The sequence below is a fragment of the Equus caballus genome, chromosome 27, assembly GCF_041296265.1.
Source record: "Equus caballus isolate H_3958 breed thoroughbred chromosome 27, TB-T2T, whole genome shotgun sequence".
In the NCBI taxonomy this organism is placed as follows: domain Eukaryota; kingdom Metazoa; phylum Chordata; class Mammalia; order Perissodactyla; family Equidae; genus Equus; species Equus caballus.
This window is the reverse complement of record NC_091710.1, coordinates 16873105-16885961: the sequence shown is the minus strand read 5'-3', so window position 1 is coordinate 16885961 and position 12857 is coordinate 16873105. Positions and strand designations below refer to the sequence as shown.

The window sequence follows — 12857 nt, the reverse complement described above, 5'->3', positions numbered from 1 at the left end:
CCTTCTTCACAGAATGGATTTTCCAAAAATTAAATTAGACAATGTTTATAAGGTGCTATGTTCAGATTATATAGCATACTATTTTATAAATACATCTCATAATTCACAAAGTTTTCATAATGTGGGGCTAAAGACAGTTCTTATCTAATAAGTATGGAATTCTTCATTCATTTCACAAATATGTCATGAAACCAAGGAGTATAGTGCCCAGAGCTTTAAAGCAACACAGTTCTCTCCCTAGTTGATGAGGGAAATAGTGACTTCCTGAAAATATCAGGAGTTGTGGCCCACCACAAGTCCACACTTTGAAGATCCGTGTCCCTAATCCAGACAGTTGTTTCCTCAATCTAGAATCTGAGGAACTTGAACTCAGGGTTGAGATAGGATGCTGGGAGTTTAGACCTCTGAAAGGCAGGAGAGTTCATGAAGAAGGAGTAACAAAATCAGGATTCACTTAATTTCTACCATGATTACTTGTGAAGAGAGAATCAGCAGGAAAAATTTCCTTTCTGTCCAGACCAGTGTCCCACAGGGAAGTCGTGTGTTCCTAGGTGTGAGTAACAATGAAAACAGTGTCTAATGAGCAGATATAGGCAGCCATAAATATCTCCTTTGCTGTAATCCCTCACGTATGCATCCTTGGGCTGGACAGGGCATATCTGTTTCTTTTGGAGTCCTAAATATGGCTCAGAGACTAATGTTTGAATCCTCCCTATCTTGTGGGAGGACAGAACTTCAGTCTCCAAAATCAACCGTCCATAGAGAAATTTGGACTTCTACACAGACTGCTCCCTCTCAGAGACTTCACCCAGGGAAGTTTGATAGCACAGAAGGTACTGCAAAGATTGAGATAGAACAGAAAATGAGAATTTTTAGCTGATGTCACCTAAACATTCTAGCCCAGAGACAAGAGATTTCCATGTTTGTTTGCTTGATTAAATAATTAATTTATAATGAAATTATATAATATTTAAAGAGAGAATTGACTGCTGGGCTCAGCAATACAAGAACCATTGTTGATAATTAAGTGATGGGCATGGAAGTCCATTTAGGTGAGACTGAAGAAAGAATGTGAGGCATAAATTGGTTCCAGTGAAATTAGAACATATCTGAGGAGTTTTGCAGCAAAGTGTGTAAGAAAATCAAAAAGTAGGTGTGGAGGGATTTTCAGTAAAGTGAGAGTCTTTAAAAAAGTTTTAATATGCAGTTTATTTAAATATGTTTTGTATTCATTAAAAAGATCCAGATCAGTGGAGGTCGATATTACCTTGCAACAACAGTTTATGAGACTTACATTTCACAGAATCTTCTTTCACACTGAGTACTCACAAAAATATTATTTAACACATGAAGAAGAGTGTTAAAGAGTTTTACTTTGCAATTATTTTATTACTACTGGGGATGCACATATATTTTGGGTTTGTCAGACTTTCATTTTATTGAAAATTGAATGTGTCAGTTCTTTGCACAGTTTATATACTGGAGTCTGTGTTTATTGTTGTTTTTGATTGCATACTTTCAAACAAAAATTGGAATTTTTTCCACCAATTTTGCTGTTTGGCATTGAATTTCTTTATATATGTATAGATACATTTCGGGGAATTATGACAATTTATAAATTTTGTGTGGTCAAATCTATCCATCTATCATACTGTGCTGCCCTTCATTACTTTTTAAATGTAGAAAGTTCTATATCTTCTCTATCTGGAGAAAGACATTCTTTTGCATACAACTAATTATCACCTCTATCATGTTCATAAGCATATTTAAATCTATCTGTTTATATGGATAGGAATTACAACTTTATATATTGCTTCTTCCACTACTTTTCAAAAATTATCTTTTATATTTTCATTTCCAGGACCTTGCCTCTTTATCTTAACTTAGAGAGACATGTCAATGTGATTAAATTATTGCATTTTGCATCTTTTATTTTAGAAGTTACTCTTAGACTTTTATTCAGTTTTGCTTAAGACTGTTATTTGACTCCACTCGATTTAGCCAGGTCTTATTTTCCCTGCCATTGTTTTTATTTTCCAAATTCTCCATTTCTTAAAACGTTTTTCTATATAAATGCACAAATTTATGAAACCACAAAAGATAAAATAAATGAAGTCCTGGAAATGTATATTGTACACCATAATGAAGAAGGCCTAGTATGATGAAATAAATGTGGTATAATGTAGTGATCTCAGGGTTAAGTACATGAAGAAGGAGGATAAATAGCTGTGGCACGAGTAGGATTCTATGGTACATCTAGGGAAGCCTTTGCCTACTGGACTAGGAAGAGAACCAGGACTAGTCTATTCATTGGACGTGTCACAAAACAGATCAAAACTTAAAGCCAAACAATAACAAAGGAAAGAATGCCCCAATAAATTAGAGAAAGGCCAGTCTTATCCACTATCACACCATATAAAAACAAGTGTGGTCAGATACACATGAGATAGGTACAGGGATAACAATTAGATCAGGGTCCATGAGAGGTGGATGCCATGGGAAGCAAGGGGAACAATAAGGTTACAGCCCCTTGACTCTGGGGAGCTTCAGCACCCACTCTGGGTGCCTGTTCTCTCTGGACCCAGCTCTTCTGCTGGGTTCTTCATTCATATTGTCTTTCTCTCACTAGCAGGTACTGGTGTTCTTTTAAAACTATTGTTGCATTTTCTGCAGTGGATAAGAAACTTTTCCCCTGTGTCCCAAATAAGACATGTCTTTTACATCATGATCCAGCATATGTGCACACACAAACACAGAAATAAACACATATGCACACATACACACACACTCAACTGAACAAAATGAATCATGAAATAATTTGGCATGTACTCTTATATGTTTGATATACTTTGATATTTTCTTGTGTGCTTTGTTTATTCTATTTTATTTAATTCTTTAAAAACATAGACTGACACCTAACTGGGTCCAGATCTCAGAATATGGGAAACATTCCTCTCTTGTCCTCCATATCAGTATTCCCATGTTTCTGTTCTTTCTCCCATCATCAGCAATTTCTCTGAGAACACATTCTCTCATTTCTTCATGCAATATGTATTTGTTGAGCGACTACTGACAACTGAACTAAGTCTAGTTGGGGATGGAAGAGTGATACGTGTAGGTAACGTTGCTATTTGCCTCAAGCTTCTCACAGTCTAACAGGAAAAAAAGACATAAAATTTATAAAAATTAATGAATGATGGCACTTACAGCTAAATTAAGCACATGAAGAAGAGCCTTTTTTCTGTGGGAATATTTTATAAAAGGTTAACTAAGGAGATGATCTACATAGTCTAAAAATGAGATGGAGCTTTGAAGATGGAGAGGGAGTGAAAAGTTCCAAATAGACCAGTGGGTGAGACTCTAAGCAGAGGAAAGTGGTGCATAAAGATAGCAAGCATTAAACCTGTGCTGTCAAGTGAAGCTGCTTGTCAAGTTTAAGGCTTAGAAGGTCAATGTGGCAAGGGCAGTTCAGCAAGAGGGTGAAGCTGGCAGAAACATCACCGAGAGCAGAACGTCATGTGTGAAGCTACAGAATTTTAGCTACACTTTTCATGAGTGTCACTGATGTCAGTCGACAGTTTCGTGATCAGCTTTGTAGAAATATCTTTCTAGGTCAATGTGAATATCAATTAGAGGGGTGTCATCCTGTGATACATAGCAGAGATGACAAGGAACTAAAATAAGTTTGTAGAATTGGAAACAGAGAGGTGAGGAAGCATTAAAGAAGTTATAGAAGTAGAATAAAAAAAATCAACCAAATCTCATCACTAGTGATATCTGTTTACTAAGGTGAAGGAACTATGCCAAGACTTTTGTGTATATTATTATCTCCACCAACCACCTTAAGAGAATGGATAGGGCTTTTCCCTGTGTTTGAGTGAGGATGTTAGCACTTAGAAAGATTTCTTTGGCTCTCCAAGTTCAAACAGTGGTAGATCCAACATTCAAAATTTGGTTTTCTGATTCCAAAGGTTTTTCATTTAATGTCAGTTAGAAAAGACTTCTACATTTCATCTTTAAAATTCCCCACTATTGTATGGTGTATCTTTGCTGATATAAATTGTGGGTTTACTTCCTTTGATCATTTTTCTAATGGGATGATCAATCTGTAAGTTGTCTTGACATCATAAAAATTACTACTCTTTTCTCTTTTAGGTGAATTATTTTTTGCTGCTTCATTAGTTATTCTTGTCTCCATGGGAATATAACTGGGGTTGAAATACTGTCAGAACCAAGGAAGCTTCCTCCACATCCCAATCTCGCAGGGGTCACATGAGCTTATTAGATTTTTTGTTCCCCCTCATGTCCATTACTTTCCTCTCTCTGTAAGTTTTTTAATAGAAATTATATATATATATATATATCTTTAACTACAGCACACAAAATGGTCATACTAAAATGGAGCCCCTTGTGTACATGTCCATGGCAGGCTTATCAACTGGAATTTGAATCCTATTTCTACTTATTTAGGGGAAAGATAATCTGAGGTTCACAGCTTATCTTGTATCATTTCTTTCCTAATTATTGTGGCTGGAGGTGTGAAGAGCCTGATCGTAAAATGGACCCCGGAAGTCATAGTACACTGTGTGCGCATGTGTGTGTTGTGAATTATGAACATTTTTAGAGTGGGGATACCTGAGTTGATATACTCCAAAATGTAACTCCCAAAATACAAATGCCAGAATATTAATCAACAGATGAAAATAAAGTGGAGATCTATTTCTAGGCCAGGATTCCTTGAAAACAATATTAATCAAGTGGGAGGAACAACATGTGAATGAAAGTCTCCTTGTGTCTTGAGTTTCAGCTGTAGTGGGGAGGCCATCTCAGTCCTCAACATCCTCTGACGCTATCTCTCATCACTCTCTGTTCAGCACGTTCTCCTTACATATGACTTCCTTTCTCAGGGTCTTTGCAGTGGCCAATTCCCCTGCAGGGCATACTTCCCCAGATAACATCACCTCACTCAACCTCTCCTATTGCAGTCTCTGTTCAAATGTTACCTGTTTGCCAGCTGTGCCTGAACATTCAGTTAAAAATAGCCAAATCCACCCTTTCTGTGCTTGCTCTTCTTCATAGTACCTGTCAATATCTGATGGTATGCAATGTTTGTATTTTCTTGTGTTCTTTCTCCATCATAGATTGTAGAGACTTTTCTTACTCAGAACTCTATACTCTTTGCATCGGAGATGATCAGCCCTCAATTTATATTCCCCAAAGGCATGACAGAATTTCTCATTAAAAGCATAGAATATATGACCACTTTGGGGAAAGGCTGAGGGTTGGATAGGAATTACTAATCAAAGATGGCATGGGAGGTTCCATAAAAAGGAAAAGTTCCATGCAAAAGTTAAAGATACTGATTTATTGCATACACAATGTAAATTCTAACATTTGAACTACGTTACTAATGCCCATTGGTGTGAAAATTAGTCATGGTATTTTTTCTTTCCTGGTAGTCATGTCTAACACATGGAACCAAGAAATAATACACAAATTTCAGAATTTCTTCTTGAATTTTGAGGCACCAGACTTTCAGTCACTCATTTTATAGATTTTCCTCTCCAGGTACCTGATCACTGTGTTTGGAAATCGGCACGCTTTCCTGGCTGTCAGCCTAGACTACCACCTCCACACACCCATGTCCTTCTTCCTCTCCAACCTCTCCTTTGCAGACATCTATTTCATCTCTATAACTATCCAAAAGTGGAGTGTGAACATCCAGACCCAGTGAAAAATTATAAGCTATTAAGCCTGCATTGCACAGATGTATTTTTTCATTCTTTTTGCAGTTTCAGGCATCTTTCTCTTGACCACAACTGCTTCATGGCCACCTGCCATCCACTGCAACACACAGTCATCATGAACATTTGGCTGCATGGACTGCTGTTTGTTCTGGTTACCTGGATCATGAGTTCTTGAATTCCGTGTTTCACAAGAATGCTGTTGAGACTGTCCTTATGCACAGATTCAGAAATCCCCCACTTTTTCTGTGAACTCAAGAAGATGGACCAACTTTCTTGTTTTGACACCTTTTCTAAATGACAGAGTGCTGTATTTTGTAGCTGTGCTGCTGGATGGTGATCCTTTTCTTCTGAAAGCACGCTTTGTTAAGAAAACTTTTCTAAAAGGGCCAATTGTCCTACAACTGAGGAAGTGCCTATGATTGCAGAGGTCAAAGCCTCCAAGTCAGAAATTGTAATTCTTTGATCAGACATTGAGAGTAGAACTTACTCCTTTTAAGCGTTTCCTTAAGTTTTTTTTTCAACTTCTCTATTCAAATTAAGTGACTCACTTTATTAAGATTTCTGGTCTCTCTGATATCTATCGTTTTTTTCCCTGTTGTTTTCCTACTTTGAAAAATTTATTCCAAACCTTAAGTTATAAATGTATGGAAATATCCATTTACCCAGTAAGACAACTTGGATTTTTTTTCTTTTTTAAAATGTAATTTTAATGGGATTATAATGGTTTGTAACATTGTGTAATTTCAGGTGTACATTATTGTTTATCACTTCCTGAATAACTTCATTGTGCTCACCCCAAGTAGTCTAATTTCTAGCCATCACCGTGCATACGTGCCGCTTTGTCACTTTCGCCCAGCCCCCAACTGTCTTCCCCTTTGGTAACCACTAATCTGTTCTCTTTATCCATGTATTTGTCGTCTTCCACATATGAATGAAATCATGCAGTATTTGTATTTCTCTGTCTGGCTTATTTCGCTTAACATCACACCTTCCAGATTCATCCATGTTGTTGCAAATGGGACAATTTGGCACCAGGGACCATAAACAGATCTACCCAGTGGGGCAGCTGCTCAACAGGCCAGAGAGAGCATTCATAGGACTGCTGAGCCCTGGAAGAGTGATTGGGTCCTGGGTGGCTGTGGAGAGAGTCCCAGCAGCCTTGAGTCTGGTGGGTAGAGGGAGCTCATTGTGCCCCTGCGGTGCCTACCAGCAGCTCTAGCTCGGGTCCCAGTGAGGAAGCCCCACCTGCCTGCCAAGCACAATGTGATTATTAACAACAATTTTTTTCTCAAATGACATATATCATACCAAATAATTTTATTTGTTTATTTTACTAAAGCAAAAGTCATGAGTTGTACTCCTGCTATGAAAAAAACTACATTTGGCAACTAAAGTCATTTATAAAATTTTAAAGTAGAAGGAAATCTAAGACCACAGTTTTTCACTTATGCGTACATTAATCCTTTGTATATTACTACCTTAACGGCTCTTCTGAAAATGTAGACATTAACATATAATGTATTTAATAGCTGATCATCGAGGTTCTTTGTTTTTTTTTTTTTTTTTTGAGGAAGATTAGCCCTGAGCTAACATTTGCTGGCAATCCTCCTCTTTTTGCTGAGGAAGACTGGCCCTGAGCTCACATCCATGCCGATCTTCCTTTACTTTATATGTGGGATGCCTACCACAGCATGGCTGGCCAAGTGGTGCAATGTCCACACCTTGGATCCGAACCGGTGAACCCAGGCTGCCAAAGTGGAGCCTTCACACTTAACTGCTGAGCCACCGGGCTGGCCCCTGATCATTGGGTTTTATTCTCCTTATTAGGAATTTGCTTTCTTATTCAGCTCTCTTATACAGTGTCCACAATACCAACCATAGTCCCTATGGAAAACTGATCATCAAACATATGTCTCCAGGAGGAGGCTTCATTGAAAGGCAAATTTTAATAAATAGATTGATCTATGTGACATTAGAGGTAGAGTTGACCTTATATATGATGGAGCAAAAGTTAAAGTCATACAAAGTATTACTATGCAAAAGTATTTATTTTTCATGCTGTACATCTACTCATTAGAGCATAGAGGATTGGTGTCCATGTGTAAAGGAGTTTATACATATGAATGAAGAGTTGATTGGCTTTTTAAAACATTTTTATTCTACTAGCTTCCTGTTTCTGCTAGAAAACTTCCAGTGCCACAGATAAGATGACTCCTTGCTTTGCTCTAAACAAAAAAATCTTCCGCTTCTAAATTTTTTCATAATCACTAAAGGGGTGGTGAATGATCATTATCATTATCACCCACTATATAGCTCCATTATGCTCAAGCATCTATTTACCTTTATTGTCAAAGAATGACTCAAGAGAGACCTTTAAGTCTTGTCCAATTTTGTGAATCAGGATCATCAGTTTTTCTATACAGCTATGCAAGTAGTTTCAACCTCTCCTGGTTACCTAGAGAGAACCCTGATGAAACACTTTTTAAAATAATTATCTGAAATAACAGACCATTAATGCTGTCTTCAAATATAAGAACAAATGCCAAAGATAAGCAGCAGCTGATTATTATTATAATTGTCCTCACTTCTGTTAGCTTTGATTATTGCATCAGCTAGCCATTGTTGCATGAAATGCCATCCTAAAAGCAAATGAAGGGATTATATGGTAGGCCTCTGAGCTCTGCTGGTCCCTGCCTGAATCTATAGTCAACTGTGAGTCTCTCCAGTATGTTTCTAAGGCTCTTCCTTGATGTGTGGCCATTGATGTGTGGCCATGGTACTCTTCTCACTTGAACCAATATATGATCAGTTTACTCTATTTCCGTATCAGTTTTTATCTTATGTTTTACCAAAAAAAAAAGAGTATCAAGTGTGAATTGCTTTAATTTACTATTATTATGTCTATATTCATCTAGGACACTCTTCTTTTTCCCAGGTATAAGAGATATCTCCTACCATTGCTCACTGTGAATCAGCTACCAATGCTCTAGATTCCTCTTTGATCCATGCACCCTAGATTGCTTACTTATAACTGATTTATTGAAGAAAATCACATACTACATCCTGCATATATTTAAAAAGCACACTTTGATTAAAGAAGCCATACAAAAATTACAATAGATGCTGTATGTTTCCATTTGTGTATCATTCATAGAAGTACACAATATACTGTAATGGTATTTTATGCAATTGTTAAAAATTTAATGTCTCTGAGCCTCACCTTCCTTGTTTCTGAAGATAATCTGGGACAGTAAACATAACTTTAGATGTATGTTGCAAGATATAAATGAAATATATATACATATTTTGTTGAGTCTGAAAAGATGTTCAAAGAGAAAGTTGTGTGTGTGTACACACATGTATGCATTTGTACACATTTATATTTCAAATGAATATATGCACACAAACACAGGTTCATTTCTAGTCATATTTTATGTTGAAAGGAAATGAGAGAAAGTTGCAGAAGATAGACATGAAAAGAATAAATGTTTGAATTAACACAAAATTAAAAGGATGTAGAAATTTAGACAGAAAGATTTAAAGAAAATGCTATACATAAATTTAAATGATGAATTGCTTTTCATATCTTAATGTCTCAAAGTCATCAAAGACTGAATTACACTTTCTCTTAAGCAAAGGGAAAATCTGCACCAGCTAAAGAGGCTGAATATATCTGAATAGATTTTAAATTTCTTCTTCTACTTTAAGTGAGATTATGCAAAACGCCTTTGCACAGGAGAAACTAAATGAATTCATCAAGAAGCTTAATCTCAGTTTCCTGAAAAAAAATTTATTTGGTAAATGTTTGTATTTAATTCCTAATGTTAATAAAAAATTACCACACTAGTGATTTAAAACAAACACACTTATCCTCTTACAATTCTGAAGGTCAGAAGTCTGAAATAGGTCTCACCAGGCTAAAATCAAGATGTTTGTCAGAGTAGATTCCTTCTGGAGGCTTCAAGGAAAACTCTGTTTACTTTCCTATTCTAACTGAGATTATAGTGCAAAAAGTACAAATATATGTCTTATAACTAACAAATATTTCATATGTGGCAGCTCTTAACTTGTGATAAAAGTATGAAATTCCTAATTGTTTTTGGCACGTGTGTTGAAACATAAGTGTGTAGTGCCCAAGGTTTATGTCAAGAAAACCAAAGTTCTTTATGAAGAGAATAGCTATTTTCCACAGATATCAAAGGCTGCTTTTCCACCACAAGTCAATATGTTGAAGATTTAAGGCATCTAATCTAGACAGAATCCTCAGTCCCGAATTTGTAGAAAATTTAAAATCAGTGTTGGGATAAGGTGCTGGGAAGTTAGACCTCTGAAATCTGGCAGAGATCATGAGGGGAGACTAATAAAAACTGCATTCACAGGATTCTAACCTGATCTATTAGGAGCATAGAATCTGCAGGAAAACATTTGTTTCTGTCCAGATTAATGTCCCACAGGGAAATCAGTACTTCGAGCTTTGAGGAACAAGAGTGAAATGTGCCTAATGAGCAGACACAGGGAGTTGTAAATACCTCCTCTGCTCTTCCCTTCTGCAAGCTTGGGCTGGATGGGACGTGGTTGTTGTTTTTGGAATCTTAAGTTTGACTGGGAGACTAATGCTTGACTGCTTCCTGCTGCCTTATGTAGAGACAGAGCTTCAATCTCCATCATCAAACATCCACGAGGAATTTGGACTTCCACTCGGCAAGCTTCTCCTCTGAGTTCCTAACCAGGTGAGTCTGAGAGCCCAGTGGGGACTGTTGGAAAAGGCGAGAATCAAAGCAAGCACACACACCTGAGGTCAGTTGAGAGCCACCAGCCTAGGCCAGAGCCAAGACACGGCTACAGTTGTTTGCTCACCTGATTAATGAATTAATCAATTTATTTATCACGCTAAAAATAGAAATGAGTATTGAACTCAGCAATGCATGGGTGATTGTTCACAATTAAGTGATACACCACAATTAGAGAAGGGAAGGAAAGGCATAAAGTGCCTCCAATAGAATAGAACATATCCAAGAGGTTTTGCAGTCAAAGGGTGTAGGAAAATATGGTGTCATGCGAGGAAGGATGTCCAGTGAAGTGAGAGCATCTCCTTTTTTTTTTGTTAATGGGCATATTCAACTGTGTCTTCATATTGATGAGAAAGACCCAGACTAATGTGTTACTTGCAAATATTTCCTTGCAACAACAGTTCATAAGATATTCATTTCATAGTATCTTCTTTCCCTCCGGGTATTCACATTAAAAAAAAAAATCAACACTTTGACTTGATAAATAAAAAGGGGCATGCTAAATAACTTTACCCTGCAATTATTTCATATGCATGAGCTGAATATACTTGTGGGTTAGTTATTCAACTGTTTTCTCTATTGTAAATTGTACAAGTACTTTATACATTTTGAAATGAGGTCAGAGTGATTTTATACTTGTTTTTGATTGCATTCTTCTAAACAAGGAAGTAGAGTTTTTTTCACTAATTTTGTTCTTTGTCATTGAATTATTTTACGTATAGACGAATATGTGGGGAATCATGTTTATTAGTAATGTGGGGACAAATTTATCACTCAGTCATATTGCGTTCTTTCTATTGCTTTTTTAGATTTTATTTTTATTCCCGAAAGTATTTAGCTCTCACTTTTACATTCTTCACTTGTGAATATTTGCTATAAACAAAAGCCAAAGTAAATTTTCTTCTGTACACTTAATGCTAATGTCACCCTTTATACATATTACCAACTAGTTTTTACATCCTTTTCATTCCCTCTTGTTCCCTTTGGCCCTTTTTCGGTTAGATCTATTTCTAAGAGTCACATTATCTTTGACCATAACTGAAAGATATTCGTTTTTACACTTGATTAAAGGTTAACTTCAACTTCCATAACTATATTTGAATCCACATATCTTTATATAAGAAGAAATTATAACTTAGATACTGTTCTTCACAAAGTTTAAAAGCCATTCTATTTTATTCTTTTATTTCCAAGTCTTTGGAAATGTAATCTGGAATTACTAACCCATGTTGATACTAGTAAATTATTATTATTTTTTGTCTATATATGTTAGTTTTAGATTCTTATTCAATTTTGCCTCATACAGCTGTTTTGAAACCACTACGCTTAATCTAATTTTATTCCTCTTGACAATATTTGTTCCATAAGTTCTTGGTTTATTTTAAAATTATCTTTCTATGCTAAGCACACATACGTATTCATACTCTTTTAACAAAATCATGAGTAGCATCTTGTGCCCATAATAAATCCTCTTTATGTCTTAGTGAGATCTTGTTTTCTGTGTCCACTCTTCCTTCTTACTCAGTAATAGCTCATAGGGCTATATCCACTAATTAGTGCAAAGCCAACTAATTATTTAAATGTCTGCTGCAAAATGTTATGGCTATGCTATTCACACTTACATATTCTCTCTCAATACATTACTATTATAACAATTATACAAAAGTATTTTGAGATTGTTATATTAAAACTCTGCTTCTCCACCAGAGGCAATATTGTTCCTCCAAAGACAGGAACATCCAGAGGACACTGAGGAACAGGCAAAGACATATTTGGCGTCACATGAGGGACTATCAGTAGAGGCTGAGGATGCATCCTCAGCATCCTACAATGCACGGGACAGACCCCACAACAAAGAATGACCTAGCCCAGAATGTAAATAGTGCCAAGAGTGAGAAATCATGAGTTAAAAAAAAATCTATGTTTTGATACTTATAGCTGTCTTCAGGTCATTTTCCCAACATGTAACACTTCACACTTTTGCCAGCAAAATTAGAGAATCCTATTTTGCTACCTGTTTAGAAATTCCAACTCAAATCAATGTGAGAGATCTTTAAAACTTGAAGACCTCACAGGTTGAGGAATGTGAAAGAGATTTCTTGTTTTATTTTGAGACTATTATTCAATTTGAGAAACTATTCATATACTTGATCCCCATGGTCATTATTATATACCTATTATTATATGTCCATGAATTATGTTTCTATTATTCTACAGTTAGCAGCATTTCAAATATTTTGACAGATTATTGTTTATTGATTTTTTTTTTTACAGATTATTGATTTTGGTTGGATTTACTGTCTATAAAAAGTTTTAAATT

General features: G+C 36.1%; 1 pseudogene; it reads left to right on the top strand.

Moving 5' to 3' along the window:
* On the top strand, nt 5473–6167 carry OR7AQ4P (olfactory receptor family 7 subfamily AQ member 4, pseudogene; annotated as a pseudogene).